Source organism: Chrysemys picta, chromosome 9, assembly GCF_011386835.1.
Source record: "Chrysemys picta bellii isolate R12L10 chromosome 9, ASM1138683v2, whole genome shotgun sequence".
Lineage (NCBI taxonomy): Eukaryota > Metazoa > Chordata > Testudines > Emydidae > Chrysemys > Chrysemys picta.
The window spans coordinates 45,443,151-45,464,628 of NC_088799.1; the positions used below are offsets into that span (position 1 = coordinate 45,443,151).

Genomic DNA, 21,478 nt, shown 5'->3' on the forward strand with positions numbered 1-21,478 from the left:
TTATTTTTTTGCTGCCATCTGACTCTTCCTTTGTGTATTGTGTTCTGTAGCTGTTATTGTATCATGGCTTTCAATATGAGTTCTAGCATATGTTGCATTTTCACCAGAGAATTACTTAGAAAATCTGTTTTTATTAAGGACCTTTCAGGAGTCTTCCATCCGTATGTAGCTAAGACCTGTATACATAGGCACAAAAGTGGCTTTTACAGACAACCATAACAACATCGAGTATTAACACAACAGCATAACAACTTAGGTAATTACAAGAAACTTGGCAATATTCCTTGAGCTGTAGCTGAAAAATCACGATGCTGGGGAAGACTCTGATGTCTCTAGTTAGTTTCCTGGTTGAAAAATAGGTTAGCAAGTGTCATTTGCCTTCAGATGCTCACGGCAGAAATTAAATGTAGCACTCACCCGTACAATGCTGTGGAGAAGTATGGTGTCAGGGATACAGCATCACTTTCAAAGCACTAAGCAAAGAATATGGCTGGCTGGCTGCTTTTGTTGCCAGTGGAATCAGTTTTGCAGAACAAGCCGAAAGCTGTGGGCTTTGAGGTCTTAAGGCCAGTGGAAATAAGTGGTTTATTGGCAAAATAGAGCTGACCTATGATTCTGGAACCATATCTATTATCAGCAATACCTATTTTGTAAAAGGCCAGGCATTTAAAATCACAGTCCTCTTACCTTTATCAACGATTGTCATATGGAGGTATAGTTAAAAGAACAGTGTGTGGGAGGGAGGTAATAATGGATAGAAGGGTAAAATTGGAGATTTCAAGAAACACACAGATATACAGAAATTGGCCTGACCTTCAGAAGCAGATAGCCAAGATTAAGGTCTTTTTCACTGAATAGGAAAAAACCAAGGCAATGCATCTCTGCACGGTACATTGCAGCTGCATAGTTGAAGTTGACCATAGCAAAGGGTTTATTTTGAAGCTTGGGATTAATTTGTAATTTTGCCCTGAGAAAAGTTTAAGGCCAGGATTTTCCAAAGTGGCTAGTGATTTTGTTTGCCCAGTTTGACACTGTAAAGGGGCCTGATTTTCAGAAAGGATTGAGCACACTTGCTGCCCTCTGAAAATCAGGCCCCGTCACAGTGCCGTAAATTGGACGCCCAGATATTGTGATATTCAGTAGCACTTTTGAAAATCATGGCCCATATACTTACTCTTACCCTCACATCCAGGGCATGTGACTGAACACAGTTCCACATCCTAGAGGTAACTGAGATAGAATTTGGATCAAAATATTGAGGATTGCACTAACAAACAGAGATTGCCCAGTAGGCAAACACTTTAATAAACCTAATTTTGTTTTATTGTTGGCTTAAAAAAAAACAAAACCAGGGTCCTTCTCTTTCTAAATTTCTGATTGGAGCCACCCAGATGTTCTTTATGATTGTTTTCCAGTATTTGAGAAAAATATTCCTTTCATTTCTCTAAGACATACGTCCAACATTTTTCTTGGGCCCAAAGCAGTATCTGTGTTAAAAAAAAACGAAGTATTACTTTATCAAACCATAACGTACAAATCATTGCTCTTTTGTGGCAGGCATAACCTCAGTTGAGCCCTCAGGCCCAGGAAGATATTTCCTGCTCCTATTACATCTTTTTTAGTTTGCTTAACTATTGCTGCAATCAATATTGGGTTTATGATTTATGCAGGACATGTGATGCAAAAGCGAATTTATCATTTCAGGTTTGAATTTGCCTAGGAGCAAAATTTGACTTTACAACTCCACTGGAAATTTCAGATCGAAGGAGTTGAAGTTGCAGTGGAATTGTGGGGGAGATCAGTTGCAGAAATGATGTAGAAACAAATGCATCTTCAACCGCTGGGATTGCCAGCTGGTTTACAGTTAACAAAATGTTTTGCACACAAGGAGTGATGTTATTAAACAGTCTCAAATATAGGAGTTCCTCTTCCTTCAAACTGGAAGTTTATACTTAGGGCCCTACCAAATTCACAGCCATGAAAAATGCATCATGGACCGTGAAATCTGGTCTTCCCCCATGAAATCTAGTCTTTTGTGGGGTTGTTTTGTTTTGTTTTGTTTTGTTTTGTTTTTTACCCTGTACTACTATATAGATTTCACTGGGGAGACCAATGTTTCTTAAACTGGGGGTCCTGCCCAAAAGGGAGTTGGGGGTGGTGGTGATGTTGCACTCTATATGATTTTATGAAAGTATGCTGATGAGTGTGAATATAATGTAACTAAAATGTGTTTCATGCAAAAGGTCTCTTGTAAGGTATCATTACAAAGCTTATAATCTACTGAGTGTGGTCATCCTATTTGTATAAATGTATCACTCTTGTATCTGAAACTAGAAATATAAAGTATAACTCGGAGGGCCTATTGTAATTATGCAAAGTGCGGGTCATTAATGGTGGTTTGGAATCTTGATAGCTTCCATTAAAGCAGGGGCAGAAGTAGTCTGGGCACATCAGTTGGCAGTTCCCAAAGGGGTTTCTATGATCCAACCCGTCACAGGGGTTGCAAGGTTATTTTAGGGCAGACATGGTATTGCTACCCTTACTTCTGCGCTACCTTCAGAACTGGACAACCAGAGAGTGGTGGCTGTTGGCCAGGTGCCCAACTCTGAAGGTGGTTCCCTGCCAGCAGCACCACAGAAGTAAGGGAAGCAATGCTATATCATGCCACCCTTACTTCTGTGCTGCTGCCTTCAGAGCTGGGCGGCCGGAGAGCGGCGGCTGCTGACTGAGGGCCCAGCTCTGCAGGCAGCAGCGCAGAAGTAAAGGTGGCAATACCATACCCAGGGCCGGCTCCAGACACCAGCAAAACAAACAGGTGCTTGGGGCGGCACATTTCTAGGGGCTGCATTCTGGCACCAGCCATCATAGGCGCCGACTCCTGGGCATGGGGAAAAAGCGCCCCCACCACCCCAGCTCGCCGCCGCAGCTCGCCTCCGTTCCACCTGCGCCTGCTCCCCTGAGTGCACCACCGCCGCTCTGCTTCTCCCCCCTCCCTCTCAGTCTTGCCGCGCAGGAAATAGCTGTTTCGTGCAGCAAGGCTGGGAAGGAGGGAGGGAGGAGAAGCTGAGCAGCGGGCGCTCGGGGGAGGTGGCACTAGTGAAGCGGAGGTGAGCTGGAGCGGGGAGCAGTTCCTCTACCCCCGTTACTTCCTGCACCCCCCCACCCTAGCTCACCTCCACTCCACATGCTCCCCTGAACGCGCCGCTGCTCCGCTTCTCCACCTCCCTCGCCTGAGAGGGAGGGGGGAGAAGCGGAGCAAAGGCGCGCCCGGTGGAGTAGGCGGAGCGGAGGTGAGCTAGGGCGGGAGGTCCCGGGAGGCCCGCAGGAAGCAATGGGGGGGGGGGGAATGCGGCACGCCCGGGGGAGGAGGCGGGGCTGGGGATTTGGGGAAGGGGTTTGGAAGGGGTGGAGTTGGGGCGGGGCAGGGGGACACGGGGAAAAAAAGAGGGGGCAGCCAAAATTTTTTTTTGCTTGGGGTGGCAAAAATCCTAGAGCCGGCCCTGACCATACCATGCCATCCTTACTTCTGTGCTGCTGCTGGTGGCGGCTCTACCTTTAGAGCTCAGCTCCCAGGAGCAGCCACTGCTCTCCAGCTGCCCAGCTTTGAAGGCAGCGCCGCTGCCAGCAGCATTGCAGAAGTAAGGGTAGCAGTAACGCAACCCCCCATACAATAACCTTGCGATTGTCCTCACAACTCCTTTTTCGATCAGAACCCCTACAATTACAACACTCTGAAATTTCACATTTAAATAGCTGAAATAATGAAATTTACTATTTTTAAAATCCTATGACTGTGAAATTGACCAAAATGGACTATGAATTTGGTAGGGCCCTATTTATGCTCCTTCCAGTGATGGACACAGGTATAAATGTCCTTGTAGGTTTTGTACTGTATCAGCAGCTTCCAATACTATTAACTACTAGGTTTTGATGAATTACCTGTTAAGCAGTGGAAAGGCCCTTCATTGGCTTTGTCCCTTCCTTTGGGAGAGATCCCAAAGTATGGTAATAAGTGCTTTTCCCCCTCCCCCAGGTCACTCATGTATGGAGTTCTGCAAGATTTCATCTTTTCATCCCTCTTGTCTGATGTTTATCTTTGGCCTGTAGGGGAGAGAGAGTGCTGTGTTCTGGCTTGCAGGGTTATTGGTATGTGGATAACCCTGTGCACCTCATCTCCTTTTTGTTGTAGGAGGGAAGTATTTGAGGGAATGGGACAGAATAGTGGATGTAATTTCCCTTGGAATGGGGTGTATAACCTTTGCTAATATTATTTACAGCCTGGAGGTCACATTATTCACAGAGTCTCTGGTGGCAGGATGGCATGTTGGTAGCCTGGAGGCTACCACTTTCCCTTTCTGTTGCAGATTGCCTCACAGCAAATCATGTCTTTGTAATCTCAGTGGTGATCACTGCAATAGCATTTAGTTTTAAAGGACCCAGAAACTTCATCTAGAAAATGCCCACCTCATTAGTACTGTCCTCTACACTGGTGTTGCACACGCAACTTTGGGAGCAATTCAGCCTGTTGGTTTTGTCTGTAAAGCCCCAAATGATCTGACAGCCTGTTCTCTGAAAAATCACCTCTGCCCAGTTACAGGAATTACAATCCACTGTGTCACTCTCACTGTCTGCTCCTGGGGCAAACTCTGAAGGTGTTTATAGGGCAACAGTCAAAATAGTATGTAGGCATGAAATTTGGATTTTAAAAAACATAACTATGGAATTGAACTCTGTTCTTGCCATCCTAAGATTTGATTATCCTCTGCATATTATTTATTATCTGAATTCTAGATTCCCAGGGCAGTTTAACTTGATATGGACTGGAGCAATGGGCTATAGAGATGTATAGGGGCCTACTCAGGATTTGTTTATAAGGAAGGCTAGTTATGGCTCAGTTAGCTTTTTCTTGTGGCTCATTTACCTGCAAATCTTGCCCTGTTTCTATATTTCAGATTGTTGAAAGAAATGTGAAGATAACTGGGACTGTCTGTTGGGGGGTGAGGGTTGTGGAGATTGTCTACATTTAAAACATTTTTCTCACTTCAAAAGGACATAGATTTTAGTCTGCAATTTGCCCTGCTTTAAAATTGATGTAGTCTGAAAAGGGGTGGGGGTCAAATGTTGATACCTACATGGGGGGGGGGGGAGGGGGAAATCCCCCTACATGGACAAAAAACTGCAAAAAAAAGTGTGGTGCTCCCTCTGCTGGTTGGAAAGCAGTAGCTAGCCAACAAACTCCCTGAGTCATGCCAACAGCAGTCACTAGCCATTCTATTTGTAAAAGCCTCTTTGGCAAAATTCACTGTTCTTTGTTGTTTCTCCATCACAAATATGTGTGCCTGTGTGCACACATGGAGTATTTTTAAGAGGTCGAGAAATCTCTTACTTTTTCAAGGTTTCAGATAAAACTTAAAAGTTGTTGTTTTTCATATCAGTTATTGATTACAACCAATGCCTGGTAAATCTCTGATCCACCTGAAGAAGGCAAATGAAAAGATCTGATAGCATTATACTATATATTGGTGGTTACATCTTATCTAGAATACATCTCAACTCATTTATACTTCCGAATTTTTTATATAGCTGATGCTAGCTTCTGTAGTTCTGTACCTGTCTGTAGGATAGCTACTCCACTCCTTCATCTAAGAAGCTTTCCCTGGGACTCGCGCAGCATGTAATTATATTCTAAACACTGCTGGCATAGATGTGTAAAAACAATGAATAAGAGTAAGTGTCAATGGGCAGTGACAGTGAGGGGCTGCAAACAGAAAGGAACAAAGCTGTTTTTATGGTATTAATCAAAGCTTAATTGTTATAACCCTAATTTATCTCCCTCTCTCCCTTTTTTTAAAATCACTTTTAAATAAGAGTGAAATATTGTGCCAGTCTTTTCTTCTCAAGCACTTCGGTGCAGTTAGCAGCACTGCTTGTGTGGCTGTTGACCTTTAGCTGTGAGCCAGGAAATCTCTTTTTATAATTATTTAGACCTTTTAAGGGAATATCAAAAAGTAAAATTGAAAATCTACATTTCCTACCACATAGCTGACATAAACGGACATAAAGTCCAGTATTTTTAAGATGCACCAATCACAGTTTATTTAAAATAAAATTATGTATTTTAGTAGATTACCTATTAGAATATTTGATATCATCTACAAGTTTACATAACTTCAAATATGAGTAGCTGGAGAACAAGTATGTTGTGACACAAAGCAATGTACATAATTAAGAACATGACTTTGGAGTTCTTTTTAGACAATTACATATTTCTTTTTAAATGAATCATTCTTTTAACTTGTAAAGGTGTGGGGAGTGTTGAAAGTTGTCATGAAACAATGGTTAACCGTTTAGGTGATTCCTAAAATACTGTGTTTTCTGCTCTTCTGACTTATTTTAGGTTCAACCAAATGTTTTTGTAAAAGGAATTCACTTATTTTAGGATACAGTACAAGGGTGGAGTTAGGAGAGTAGCTTAAAGGCTGTAACTACATATTTAAGATATAGATAGATAGATAGATAGATAGATAGATACACATTTAAGTGAATTTTATCAAATCAACTTCTGATTTGCCGGAGAAAGGTCTGCTTGTGTGAGCATCTGTTCTAACAAAACCGATGGATAGAGAGCTGTCCAGCCTATTCCCCCCCCTCTCCCCCCCCCCCGTTAAAATTTGGGGTCAAAATCCTGTCCAGGATCTGATTTTGCAAATATTTCCTTTCATTATAACAGGTGGAATGAAAATTCCAGTTCTAAACACTGATTAACTTAGAGGCGTTTGAATTTTGTGGCTTGAGCCCATCTTTAAGTATAAGATACATACACACACAAAGCTTCATTGCAAAACAATCAGAATCATTACGCATGGAACATGCGCTTTCTGTGGGACTACACCTTGAACTCATGTGTTCATTTGGAGACTGCAGCTGATGCTTACTTAGTAGGCAGTAAGTCTCTAAGGTGCCACAAGTACTCCTGTTCTTTTAGTAGGCAGTGTCTCTCTGGGAGCACATGACACCAGTACTCTGAAATCTGCACTGACTGCCTATTGGTGCACAGCTGGGACGTTAGTCTGTTGCTTTTGACCTGCAAACCCCTAACTGGCCTGGGACTCCTCTACTTGATAGCTCCAAATTTCATGTTGCTGCAGTTGAGATTGCTGGGAACTCTCAAGCTTGAACCTGGAGCTATAAGACAGAGGACTGAGCTTGATTCTGGAACTTGCTTCTCCTTTGGTCGAAACCAGCCGGAGTTTGCTGAACTTCACAACATGCTTTGGAAGCCATTTATTTGATTGGGTTCTGGAGATGGACTCTTGGGTGGTTGTGCTGTATTGTTGGGGCTTGCAGAGCTTGGGGTATAGACATATTTTTCTACATACATTAAAAGAATAAATAAATATAACTTTGTCTCTGTGATGGGTTGGATCACAGAAAACCCCTTGGGAGCTGCCACCTAATGTGCAAAGACTACCCCTGCTCCTATTCTCCCGGCCAGCTCCGGACTCCTCCACCCTGTCTTGCTGAGCCAGACACTCGTGTCTGCTCCAACACAGACCCAGGCTCTGAATTACTTGCCCCAAAGCTGCAGGTTTACCTGAAAACAGCTCACAGAAGTGTGCTTGTCTTTAGCACTCATATGTCCAACTCCCAATGGGGTCTAAACACAAATAAATCCGTTTTACCCTGTATAAAGTTTATACAGGGTAAACTCATAAATTGTTCGCCCTCTATAACACTGATAGAGAGAGATTCACAGTTGTTTGCTCCCCCAGGTATTAATACATACTCTGAGTTAATTACTAAGTAGAAAGTGATTTTATTAAATACAGGAAGTAGGATTTAAGTGGTTCCAAGTAGTAACAGACAGAACAAAGTAAGTTACCAAGCAAAATAAAATAAAATGCGCAAATCTATGTCTAATCAAACTGAATACAGATAATCTCACCCTCAGAGATGCTTCAGTAAGTTTTTTCTCAGACTGGACACAATTCTTTTCCCTGGTACAGCTCTTGTTCCAGCTCAGGTGATAGCTAGGGGATTCTTCATGATGGCTCCTCTCCTCCTTGTTCTCTTCCTCCCCTTTATATATTTTTTGCATAAGGCGGGAACCCTTTGTCCCTCTGGTTTTCCACCCCCCCTCACTGGAAAAGCACCACGTTAAAGATGGATTCCAGTTCAGGTGACATGATCACATGTCACTGCAAGACTTCATTACCCACTTGCCAGCACACACACATACAGGAAGACTCACAGGTAAACACAGCCATCTGCAGACAATGGAAGTCATCAAGATTCCAAACCACCATTAATGGCCCACACTTTGCATAATTACAATAGGCCCTCCGAGTTATATTTCATATTTCTAGTTTCAGATACAAGAGTGGTACATTTATACAAATAGGATGATCACACTTAGTAGATTATAAGCTTTGTAATGATACCTTACAAGAGACCTTTTGCATGAAGCAAATTCCAGTTACATTATATTCACTTATTATCCTGTTTTTATAAAACCATATAGACTGCACAACGTCACAGCCTCAATCAGTAAAACATCTTAAGATTCCTAGAATTGGTGGGGAAGACAGAATTACAAAACCAAGAAAACCTTGAGATATGTGAAAAGTTTAGCATCATCTATGGAAAAGTCCATTTTGTTTTGGGTTTTTTTGTCTGAGATGTGAAAATACAAGGCTTTATGAGCTGGAAAAAACCCCAAGAGCTAACAAATGAGCTAAATGTGCTTTTAACCTTCACCCTCCATTGTTGTAACAGTTAACTACAGTGTATTTGGTAAATGCTCACCCACTTAAAAAAACATGTGCCAAATTTTGCCCTCAGTTACTCTTAGAGCAGAGACACATTTTTCAATCAAAACTCTTTTTATCAAGAAAAAAAATGTAGATTCAGCTTAATTGACACATTTTGTGAATTTGTATAGATTTTGGCAAATTGTTTCATTTGAATAAAACCTTTTAAAAAAAAAACAAAAAAGGCGGTGTTTCATTGTGACAATTTTCAATGAAATATTTTTACTTTTTGATTTGAAACTACTTTTCCTTTTGAAATTACCTTTAACTGTATTTTTCTAAAATCTTTTGGGGAAAAAAATAGTTTTGGGGTTTGATTGACAGAGTCAAATTCTGCCCTCAGTCACCTGAGCAGCTTCAGTACTACTGAGAGCAGGATGTGGCTAGTGTATGAGTATGCTTTTGAAAGGGAGCATCAAATGCAATTCCCTGGATTCATCATGATTTCTTACACTGAGGCAGCTTGTGCAAAACACCTCTGAACCCGACAAGAAAAGGGAGTTGTCCTGAAGAGGTGGCAAAACTGGGGCATATGGAAAAAGAAACAACAAAACGCACAACAAAAGACCCTCTCTTTTTTATTCCTCTGAGAAGTGAGGTGAAAGCTCATCAGTGGCTTTGCTGTTTGTTTCTGATAAAGAACCATCTTAAGAAAACACAAACAACTGGGAATGATTTATGATGGTCCTGCTGCTGCTTTCTGCAGATTTGTTTCATCTACAATATTGAGCATCTCACTCGGTATTTATGGTTTTAGTGGAATGGGGTGGGGTATCTATTGAAAGTGCATTCCGTACATGGAGCGATTACTCTTCACAGGTAGCTGCCTCAGGGAAGTGAATGCTTATATTCACCTATAACAGTTTTACCACCTGGAGTTTTCTTTCTCCTTACGGCTTGTTCTCTTCACATTGAAGCTGCAAACATCCATGCTGCAGGGTATGTTTTAGTGTGCATGAAGCAGTTTACTTTAAAGAATGACACAAGCACAATATTCTTTCCTATAAGAAAAAAGGGGCCGGGGGAGGGAAGTGCTGACTGGATGAGAACGCACACTGCGTTTGGGTGCCTTGTACAAGGACTAACAGACCCAAAAGAGACAGTATTATGAGCTGCTTGTTCATGCTTATGATGCATAGATTTATGTAGGAAAGGTAAAGCATACGTCTCAGTTACAGCATATGCAATAAAACAACAGATGTTACCATATTTTGTCCACTCCCCTCCTCTCCCCCCAAAAAAACCCTTCTCTTCTAACTGCTTAAACAACAGTGAAATGCACATCTGTTTTGCAACATGAAAGAAATCACCTGCTTCTCTGAGATATTGGATGGTACAGAATAATTTTCCAAGAAGTTAATGATGTCCTGACAGTCATTTTAGAAGACAGTGTTGATGGGTTTTATTTTTAATGTGTAGGGCCTAATGCATGAGTCTTTCTGAAAACCTCCAATTTCACAGAATATACAGTCAATCAGCCTAGCTTTTATAATAAATGCTGGATGTCACCATCTGTGATGGAAGAATCATTATGCTGAGTGCATTTGTGTTCACATGGCCGGATTGAGATCAAAACAATGAAATGAGAGACGAATAGATGAAATTTTTCTGCATGGCTTTTCAGAGGAGTCTATTATATGAACCAACATACAATGAGCCTGTTAAACTTAACTAATTTTCAATTGGAACAGCTCCCATCCTTCAGCCTTCTTAAGCTGTTCTTCTCAGAAAAGTAAAGAAGTAGAATTTCTTCGGGCGGCTCTATTGCAATGACATTTATGCTGTATGAGCCAAATCCTGAGAAGGTCTGTGCACCTATAACTCAGTCTTTCTCCGGATTCATCCTTCTGTTTCTAATCAGTTGAAAATCTAATTTAGCTGTCTCCCCGGTTCCAAAAACTGGGCGCATGAGGTGATGTGCCACCTGGGTTCCTGGCACATGTAGTAAAGTTGAAACTATGATACTAGAAAATATAGCAAGTTTCTGCATAGCAGGCTACATTTGCTTTTTTTTTTTTTTTTTTTTTTTTTTTTTGAGGGTGTTTCTTCATGCATTTTCTCTCATTCAGGGTGATATAGGTTCTTCTGTCTGCAAAAATTATGCTTATTACAATCAGTTGTTTTTATATTATTATGATTATTAGAAGCAAGTAGATGCCTGGACCAAGATCAGGGCTCCATTGTACATACAGATACTGAGAGAAAATCCCTGATGCAGGACTGTTTCACTGCTGTGAGACTTCTGGGCTCAGGCTAGAAGTGGGAGGATCCCAGGGCTCCAGCCTGAGCCTGGAAATCTACACAGCAATGAAACAGCCCCGCAGCCCAAGCCCTGTGAACCCAAGTAAGCTGGCACAGGCCAACTGAGGGTTTTTCTTTACTGTGTAACATCCTGTAAATGGACAAGTCAGACTAGGAGCAGAAAGGGAAACAGACGTGAAGTGACTTGTTTGATGTCGCACACTAAGTTAGTGACGGAGCTGGGAATAGAACCCACGCCCCCTGGCTACCAGTCTGGTGCCCTCTCTACTATACCACACCTCTTTCTTTTTCAAAACTTGCAATACTCCTGCTTATCGAGGTGTGCCCCTTTAAGAGTGCAGGATATATATCATCATCCCATTCCTTACTGGCTTTGCTAATTCAGACGTATATTACAGAGAGGAAGAGACTGTCCCAGTCTCTAAGATGGGGAAATATACCATTTGGCTGTGGTACCCCTTTTGTGTAAGGCCTTCCGAACAGGAGAACTGATGAAGTCTGCAAACCTGTTATACAAACGGAAGGTAGAGTACAACAGACTTTCCTTACAAGAGGTGGCTGTGGCCATATCTTGTGGCCAGATTTTCTGACATGCAGAGTAGCACAAACCCCAGCAAAGTCAATCGGTGCTTCAGGTGCTCACCACCTTTGAGTATCAGGCTAACGGTTGACGTGCCCGCACCAGAGGTTAGGTAATGCTTTGTCCATTTTTTGGTAGAAAGAGGCCTTTACATTCACCACAATCTAACATGGAAAACACGGAATGAGAAGTAGGAGGAGGAGGGAAGTAAAGCTTCTGTAATCAACTAACATGGCTTCCTGGCTTAAAAAAACACAGCTAGTGCAATATATTTTGTCCTGGGTCTTTCCTGGAACTGGACTGCTGCTGTCCTGGGCTATTTGAGTGCCTAATTTTGGATCTGTTTCTTGTATTTGCTGAAAACGACCCATTACAATAACAAATGCCATTTATCTGACAGCTCGTGACTATTTGAAAAAGTGATCACTGGTATAATACATCTTTGATAAAACTATGGGTTAGCCAAGACAGCACTGGTACAGCGTTTGTTCCACTGTCTAGAGAATGGAGAATAGGACTGCCCACACAGGACTTGATTCAACAAAGCATGTAAGCATGTGCTTCTGATTAAACCCATGCTTACATGCTTTGCTAAAGTGGAGCCATAGAAAAGACCCCCCAAATATTTTTGTGTATATCTTAAAAAATAAATTATAACTCAGAATTCAGCACAAGGGACTAATTCAACGACATGAGTTTTATTTCAGAGGCTACAAACCTTACACAGCAGTAAAGACTTCTGACTTGTAATCTATCGATAGACTTCATGATCTACCCTTAAGGGATAGAGGGCTCTGTATTGCTCAACGGTGACCCTTGCTAATTAACGAAAAGTAGCAAGGGTATCAGAACATAGTATCACCCAGACCCTGACCAGAAGGATGGTGCCTTTGTATGTGAAGGGATTGAAGCACTGTTAAGAATATGGAAGATCCCACTCTTCACTAGTGGAAAGAAATAAGAATTTCTTATTTCTCCTCTGAAACTACTTTAATGTTTTTTGAAGCTTTAGTTTAACGTGCATTATTTTGCTTTGCTTTTCCACTTTTCCAAACCTAATACATGCATTTCAGTGTTGATTACTTCCCCTGCTGCTTAAAACAACAGTAGACAAAATCTCCTTCAATGGCTCAGGGTATGATTGCTGCTAAAGGATAGTCTTTAAGGAGATTGGACAAAAGAGGAAAAAAGATCATAGAGCGAGCTATGAAAATTGTTTTGGCTAAGAATTAAGACTGTGGTGTTTTAAAGTGCCCAAGAAGTTAGGTGCCCAACTTGCATTGAAATTCATAGGGTTTGGGCACTTAACTTCCTGAGGCTCAATTGAAGATTGCAGCTGAAAATAGTGCATACCTTAAACCTTATTTTAGAGGTCTGGTAGGAGGAGAATTAACCCATTAGTTTGGCTTTAGAAGAGCATGGAAATCCAAGGATATGTGATGAGTTAAGTTATGGTCTGGAGCTCTTTAAAATATAAGTGAAGATCTACCATTTTAAGGAGAACCCTGAAACAATATGGAAACAAATTCGTTGTGACTATTTTGGGCCTTTAACCTTTAGTTTTGATTTCCGTTAGTGTCTTGCAAGTAATGCATCACTAAGCAACTCGCTAATGTCTTCTCTGCTCAACTGTATTCCAAGCTATATATCAGTAATCAAAAAAAGCTGGACAGCTGCAAACCAGAGGTCATATCACCCATTAATCAAGGTGCCGGGAAATAATGTTTGTTACAGTGTAACAATATCGGGTCTGAATTCAGCTTTTAAAATGCTGGAGATAATGGGGTTGTTTCTGACAGCCCCAACAATATGATGATTCACTTTTAAAACATAAAGCCCTGTTCCAATGTCACAAAAATGAATACATTGGCCCTTGAGGAGTAATGAATGCCTATAAACACACTGTGCTACTGCATATACTAAACTTGTCATAGGGGACATGGCCAGTATTTAGTCCCATTGGAAAAGGAGCACTGCCTTCTTCAGCTACTCCAGCTCCATCCGTCCATATCCGTGTCAGGTTCACCTCTCATTCCATCACTCAGCAAGGTTAGTAAGGAGATTAGACAAGAAGATTCTAACCATGTCAATGTGCCTTCCAGTCTATGCTCAGCTTCACTTGCTTGGGAAACTCCCAAGAAACAAGAGGGGGTGGAATTGTCCCTAGCGAGTAATACTCCAGTCACTGAATCCTTTTCCCTCTGGGTGACTAGGGTGGGACAGATCATTTTAACAAGATGAAGAAAGACTTGGTCCTTGCCCCAAGAATTTTACAGATTAAAATCACCTGGTGACAATACAGTTCAAAAGCACAGATTGAATTAATAAGCTTTAAATAGGGTTTCTGTCTGGCGTTAATTATCTGCACAATGCTTGATGTGGCAGCATTGAATGGACAAAGTTAACTGTATGGAAGGATTTCGATGAAGAGAGGGAAGTCACAGATGGAGAAGCAGAGAGACCCAAGGGTAAAGGGCAGAACAGAAGGTGTCAGGTTGAGTGGGAGAAGCTTACAAATGGGGCATTCAGAATTATTTTTATACCCCTCCCCCGTCTATTCTTATGGATATCCTAATTCCCTGATATAGAAGTAAATAAAATAAAAGCTACAAGAATTGTTAACACTGGACTTACTTTTACCCTAGCCCAGGACAATTGTGGCTCTTTTAAAATCTGAAATTAATTCAGTAACATTTGAGACCCTGTTGTTTGAAAGATGTTTTGTTTTCTGTGGTGCTATCTTTTTTTACCTGCTTTTAAGCACCACTTAATTCACTGGAGAGAATACTGTCAAGTACTATTAAGCTTTTACTCCCATTTCCAACCCGTGTATGAGTCTTTGAAGCTCGTTCTGAGAGGTCTTTAGGATTGGAGCTTCCAACAAGTATCTTCCCCATGCTAATGCAGAATGTTATCCACAGGTCACTAGGCCAGCTCCAAGGGTTTATTTTTCTCTAAACTGTAAATATTACTACATACAAAAAACTACATTAAAAGAACCTTGTTTGCAAAGTCAAGCACTCAAAAGTTAGGAAATGCCAGAATTCAGGTTGCCTGAGCAACCTTAATTTGCCCACCTTGTGGATATGCATTATGATACCATCTTTAATTACATGATCACATACTGTTTTTTCCAGAGGACCCTTGTAACATTAATTCAGGTATTTCCTAACTTTTGAGTGCTGGACTTCGCAACCTTAATAACAGTTTTTTAACATAGTTTTTTGTGTGTTATTTCCTAGGGTTTTATAAAAACAAACAGTAAAAATGATATTCTGTCATGTTGGCATCATATTGACATGGTTAATCACCAAGGGTGGAGTCTTTAAATATACTACACAGACTTCTGCCACTTGCGCTAGCAGCGTAACTGATAGCAACAGGTTGTGTGGACCAGCACTAGAAAGGGAAGAGACACATTTTGCTAGTGGGTATCATCTGCTGTGAACAGAGGATCAGTGAGACTCCGGAATCTTGGGTTCCACTCCTCAGGCTTCTCATCCCAGTCTCTGTCTAGCCAGTCCCAGTTTTTCTGGTACACCACAATTCCTCCTTTGATCTGTCTCCTTCTCTCTCCCCCCCCCCGGCCCCCCATTCTCCCACTATTCTTCCACCCCACTGGTTCCCAGTCCCAGTCTACTTGTCCAGCTAGTTCCAGTCTTCCCACCGCCCCTCAGTCCTTCATCTGATCTGTGTTTCCCTTCCCGTATCAACTGGCTCAGAGTCTTCCCCCCCCTACCCCCACTGGCTCCCAGTCTTCTTGTCCTGCTAGTCCCAGCCTTCCATTCCCCATTCAGTCATCAGTCCTGGTCTCCTTGTCCAGCCAATCCCAGTCTCCCTCACACCCCAGATTCCAGCCTCTCCCCACATCTCACCGTTAGTGTTTCTCTCTTCCCACCGTCTCTTCCCACCCACGCTGCAGTCCCAGTCGCACCAGATTCTTTGTCCCAATCTACTCTTCCCATCTCCTGGTCCAGCTTTTGTCCACTCTGCATTCAAGTCAAGCAGGCTCCTCTTCCATGCTGCCTGGGCCCCAGCACAGGAGTAATTGAGGGTATGTCTACTCTGCACTGTAAGCCCAGGGTTAGTAGAACTTGAGTTAGCAGATCCGGGGTTTGTTATTGTAGGGTTTGAGCATCTACACTCGGTTGTAACCCCAGGTTAGGAATATTTTAATCCTGGGTTCCAGCCTGAGACTGCATTATGTGGGCCAAAGTCCAGCCACCCATATCCCTGACTTCCTAGCACGCTCCCAAAATGTGGCTGCTCTAGCCCTTTGTTCATGGTGCTGTGTGGGAAAACTTGACTGTCCAGAGGATAAAGAAATTTGGCCTGTGGGATATTTTTGGCAGATGCCTAGAGCATGAGTCCAGTGGGGCTGCATCTATACTGCAAAATCAATAGGACTTGAGCCCTGGGTCCATGCTTGACTGAGGCTCCAAGCTCTGGGTTAGCATGATTTGTGTACAGACTTGAGCCTGAGTTCGAATCCTGGGCTTACACTGCTATGTAGACATAGCCTGAGAGCACAAGAAAGACAGGATCCTTGCTCTCAGTTCTGGTGCCCAGTCCCAGCCAGGTCTGGACAGCAGTTAGGAGCTGCAATTACAGAGAGAATCCACTTTTGCCACTGTAATCCTGGGAGGTGACACAAGCTCAGTTCTATAGAGATGGTGCATGCACCATCTGCTCGTCATTAGAGCTGTGAGAGGCTGAAATTCCCCAAAGGCTTATAATTTGACCAAATTTGTGCAAAATTTTGGAGGAATAGCAAAAGGCACTGGCTACCTTCCTGTCAAATTTCAGGTCCCTGGTCCAAAACATCAGGGCTGTAGAGCTTTTTAAAAAAAAGGTCACCAGACTTTTGGAGGAGTGCAAAATGTAAATTTCTCTAGTTTTGTTCTCAGAAGTAGCTGAACTATTTTGACAGAAACTTTCCAAAAAATTCACCCTGAGGCAGACACCCAGCATGGAAAATTTCAGCCCAAATGGTTGACAGTTAAAAACAACTGCAAAAATGTTTTATAATAGGAAGTGGCAGGCAATCTCACTACTAGGTGGTGCAGCCAGTCCTGCCCATAATATAATTACTGCAGCAGAATGCTCACTGAGCTCTCTGGTTTACTAATCAGTACCTGCATCAAGCTCCATTGGTTAGAATGGAACTTTTCAAAACCTTGAAGTTCACTCTATTGTGGAACGAACTTTTTTGCTGTCTAGAGATGGGAAAATGACACGTACTTTAGACTGTAAATGTTTTGGGGCAGGGGTCATCTTCTTATGAGTTTATCTACACATGAAAATTAATCCAGAATGAGGTGTGTAAATGTAGAGTGGATTAACTATTCTTGATTAATTTCCAAAATGGATTAAGCTCATTCAGAATATTTCTGATTGACCCCATGTGTGGATGCTGTTACTCCAGAATAAGAGCATACACTCAGGGAATCAGAAATGGCTATTCTAAAATAACTCCCCATGTAGATAAACCCTCTTATATGTTTGTTCAGTTTCCTAGCAAAATGTGACTGTGGCTGGTAGGTGCTATAATAATAGTAATAATAAAACATACATAGGCAGAAGAAATTTGTTTTTTCGTTTGTTTGTTTGTTTGTTTGTTTGTTTGTTTGTTTCAATCAATGCAAAATTTCAGCTGGATTGATTTAGACCAAAGTGCAATCAACAAACAACTCACTTTTCCTATAATTCTTCCTCAAGTTTGATAGGTGTTTGTCCTCCACAGAAATGCATAATTCTAAAAATTAATACACAGAAAGTCTTAAATTGATTATTCGAGGTCCTATGTAGGCTGGCTGTTTCATTACAGGGAGTTTAAGTGAGCTATAAATATGTTTTATGTCCTTTTATAAGTTCAGAGTGCCATGAAATATAATTAAAAGATTCTGGGCAGTGCAACCATAGGAACAACACAGGAAATAAATATTTGACCTTTCTTACCTTTGGTCACCAGTGAGCAATTGCTCTGTAATTTTTCTGCCTACATTACTTACTGTTTTGGCTTTAATACAAGAAGAAAATGCCGACTGAAAACATTGAACGAGCATTCATCCTTCAAAATTCCATACCTCTTTCATCTTGAATTATTTAAGTAGTTTTCTTTAGAAGTTGCAGTGGAAAATACAAAGGTATTAAGAACCCAGCAGTTACCTTTAATTATGTGGGACAACTTAGTCATGAATATGAAGGTTATACTTGGACTATATTTGTTATTTCCCTTTTGTTTCTAAAAACAAAAATGGAAATCAAAAAAGTTTATATAGCTGAAATGCAGTTTGTCTGAAACAATTCTGTTTTATTTTAGCCAAAGAGGACCATGTCAAATATAAAGAATGCAGTGACATGAGAAGTGAGCAATTCTTCAAGTAACATTGTTCTTGCTGTCTGTCAGCCACTGGATTAACATTTATAGCCTTTTTATAAAATTAGGCAAAATTCTGACTTTGGTTTCTATTGATGTAAGAGACAGAGCTTGGCCGATTATTTTTCATGTTTGCACACAATAATAAAGCTGATGCACTGTATAGTTCTGAGAAAAATAGATGCACTGCATCAGACTATACAATTGCAGCTCCCAGAACATAAGAAAATAGAACAAACCCATGTTTACCTTGTAAAACAGAGGAAAGAAGCTAGTGGTCAACTGAGCTAAAGCAAAGGAGTTTATAACCACCAACTCAAACAATAGAGCTTTTTTTAGTTACACCCTCCTATTGACTTCTAAATCCTAATTTTAAAGGGCTTCCAGGTCTGTGTGGATTACACTTAGATGTTACATCTATTATATATCTTCACTTGTGGCCATTCTCCGTAGCCATTGTGACAATCTGACAGGTCATCTAACCAAAGCCAAGGTTTGGTATGTTCAGGTCCATATAATCCATGATGTTGGTAGGAACTTCTAAAAAGACTGAAACTGTAGGAATGGTGGGAGTCAAAAATTGACTGGAAGACTCTGAAGCCATCACACACAGAAGTCCATAAGTGCATGGCCTTCTGTAATTCCAAAGGGCAAAAGAAAAATCCAAGCAAGCACAGATCATTGAAATACTGGCTTTAAGTGAACATAATGATATCTAGCTCACTGTACTTCAAGAGTATAAATTAATCTAGAACAGAATACTAGTCATTTTTAGACTCTATCTCACAGAGTGAATGACTTTAGAGAGTACTGTTGTAACAAAGATGTGGAAGACACTGCTTCACATGTCTTCAGGGGGGGGAGGGATAGCTCAGTGGTTTGAGCATTGGCCTGCTAAACCCGGGATTGTGAGTTCAATCCTTGAGGGGGCCATTTAGGGAACTAGGGTAAAAAATCTGTCTGGGGATTGGTTCTGCATTGAGCAGCGGGTTGGACTAGATGACCTCCTGAGGTCCCTTACAACCCTGATATTCTATGATTCACAATGTCAGAGGCTAATAATGGGGGTAGATTTATAAGACTGTTAGTACTGCCAGCTGTCCCAGTGACAATTTTATTGGTAACCAATTCTCTCAACTTCAGGTTGCAAGGTGACAGTATGCAATTGTCCAGAAGCAATTTACTCCCAGTCTGCAGAATTGCATAGCTGGCCAGGTGTATTGTGCTTTTCACTTTTCTCTGAAGTATAAGGAATAGGTTACTGCCAGAGAGAGAGTACTGAAGCAGATTGATCAAGAGTCTGATCAGGCATAGCAACTCCTAAATTTATAATTTTTCTGCCCTTACTTGTAAATAAAGAGCTACAGCCCTCATTTTGATTGTCCTTTTTATAAAGCATAAAACAGTCATTTTGATTACTTAGATATGGAAATTTATTTGTAAGGACCTGATACAAAGCCTATTAGAGTCAGTGGAAAAATTCCCATTGACTTCAATGGCTGTTGTATTGGGCCCTAAATGAATAGCTGAAAAACAGCTTTGACTTATTCCTTCTGGTTTGTGAAGCGGTGTCCATCCTGCCCATCACAGCTGAAATGTATACATGGTGCGGGCACCTCGTTTACAGCTCAGGAGGAAGCTCGGTGACAGGTGACTCTCCTTTGTATTGAGAGGTCAGTTAACCCCGACAATGTATAATCACCCCTCTGACACTCCACCCTACACACACACACACACACACACACACACACATATAATTCAGACTCTGCAGGAACATAGTGCTAAGTACACACAAGGAACTGGGAGACCGCAAACACAAAGAAGCTGCCTGATCAGCAGCGGTAGTGTGAGGACATCTATGGAATAGATTGAGATTTGTAGCCAGAGATGGGTAGAAGAGTCCTTGTGACCAGAAATAGCTCCTTTAAAGGAATAATGAATGGCAGCAGCATGGCAGAGGGCAGTTTTTCCTTTTCAGAAGGCTCAGATGATTAATTTTCCTTAAAAGGACTAAAAAGATTGGAATCTGTGCTGTCATAAAAATTGCAGTCCTTCTGTTGTGCAGTGTGTTTCAAAAGGACAACTGTTTGAGATAACATTCGCTATCTGTGCAAGCCACAAACTGCTATGTGGATAAAATGTTTTCTTACCCGAGCGATGGGCCACAGCATGTTGATTGAGCACTTTCATCATTGTAATTGGACTGTTTGGTATTTCCTGTGCTGTACACCGAAAGCTTCCCAAACAACGCGTGAACCCTGCAGCTTCCAGCAGCAAATTTACATCAGTTCAAATCCATCCAATAAATTTCCTTTCTTACAGCCAAATCACCACAATACATTTTATTAGTTATCTGTACTATTGGCCACTCTGCATGTAAACATCAAGCATCCATGTGTAGAGTTAACACCGAATTAAGATGTTTCATAGCAAGGTTCATCTGGAAACAGCCCATACTCTTTCTGTGCTGCCAGAGATTCAAAATGAACGGAAATAACTCAGCTTCTTAAAAACCATGTACTGGTGGTTGTTTTCTTCTGACAAGAGAAATTCATTCTGCCAAACCCAAGTTAATGTAACTAATATTACAGATTGCTGGCTACAGATAGTTCAACAGTGAAGTGGTAGCTCATCAACTCCTGTTAGCAATGAATTACCGTATTCTGTAACATCCTATCAAATTAATCAAACTAATATCTAAGGAACAATTTATAATTGCTTATTTACAGATATGAATGAATTAATATATGCAAAACAAGTACACCATGTTTTGTGTGACTAATGTAGTGAACCTACTAGCATGTTAGTCTAGCGTAGACACAATCAACATTTTTGTCCTCCATTGTAAGCAAGAGAAATCTATAAAGAAAATTCTTTCTATCTAAGGAGTAGTTCTTGTGCTCAATGTTTTTCCACCTCAACACACTCCCAAAATTATGATTGCCATGTGTATGAACCTAGTACAAATTAACTGGTTTTAGACTCCTAAGAAAACATGGAACTGATATAAAAGTCCCTGGAACCAGTATTGAGGTATCATTGATATATAGACTTCTTTAGTTTTCCTTCAGACTCCTGAAGGAGTGTCATGCATTTGCTTTCTAAAATGCCACACAAAACACTGCTAGCAGAGAACTTATACTGAATCGCCCAGTAGATAGAGTACTCACCTCGGGTGTATGAGACTAGGGTTCAAATCCCCCCTCTGCTGGCTGTGGAGCAGAGACTTAGGCTTACATCTTCTGCGTCCCATGTAAGTACTCTAACCACAGGGATTGTGAAGCAGTCTGAGGTGGGGTGTTTCTCCTGTTAAAGCTATTCCACTTTGTATAAAATACTTAAATATTCATTGCACCAAAGAAATGGAGATTGACTCTATAGCCCAGTGGTTAGGGCACTCACCTGGGAAATGGGAAACCTGGGTTCAAGTTCCTATTCCATATCAGG

General features: G+C 41.3%; 1 protein-coding gene across 2 annotated transcripts in view; it reads left to right on the top strand.

Annotated features, from left to right (window-relative positions):
- GPC1 (glypican 1) overlaps positions 1-21,478 on the top strand; it is a 311,664-nt gene that overhangs the window by 156,717 nt on the left and 133,469 nt on the right. The window lies entirely within an intron of this gene.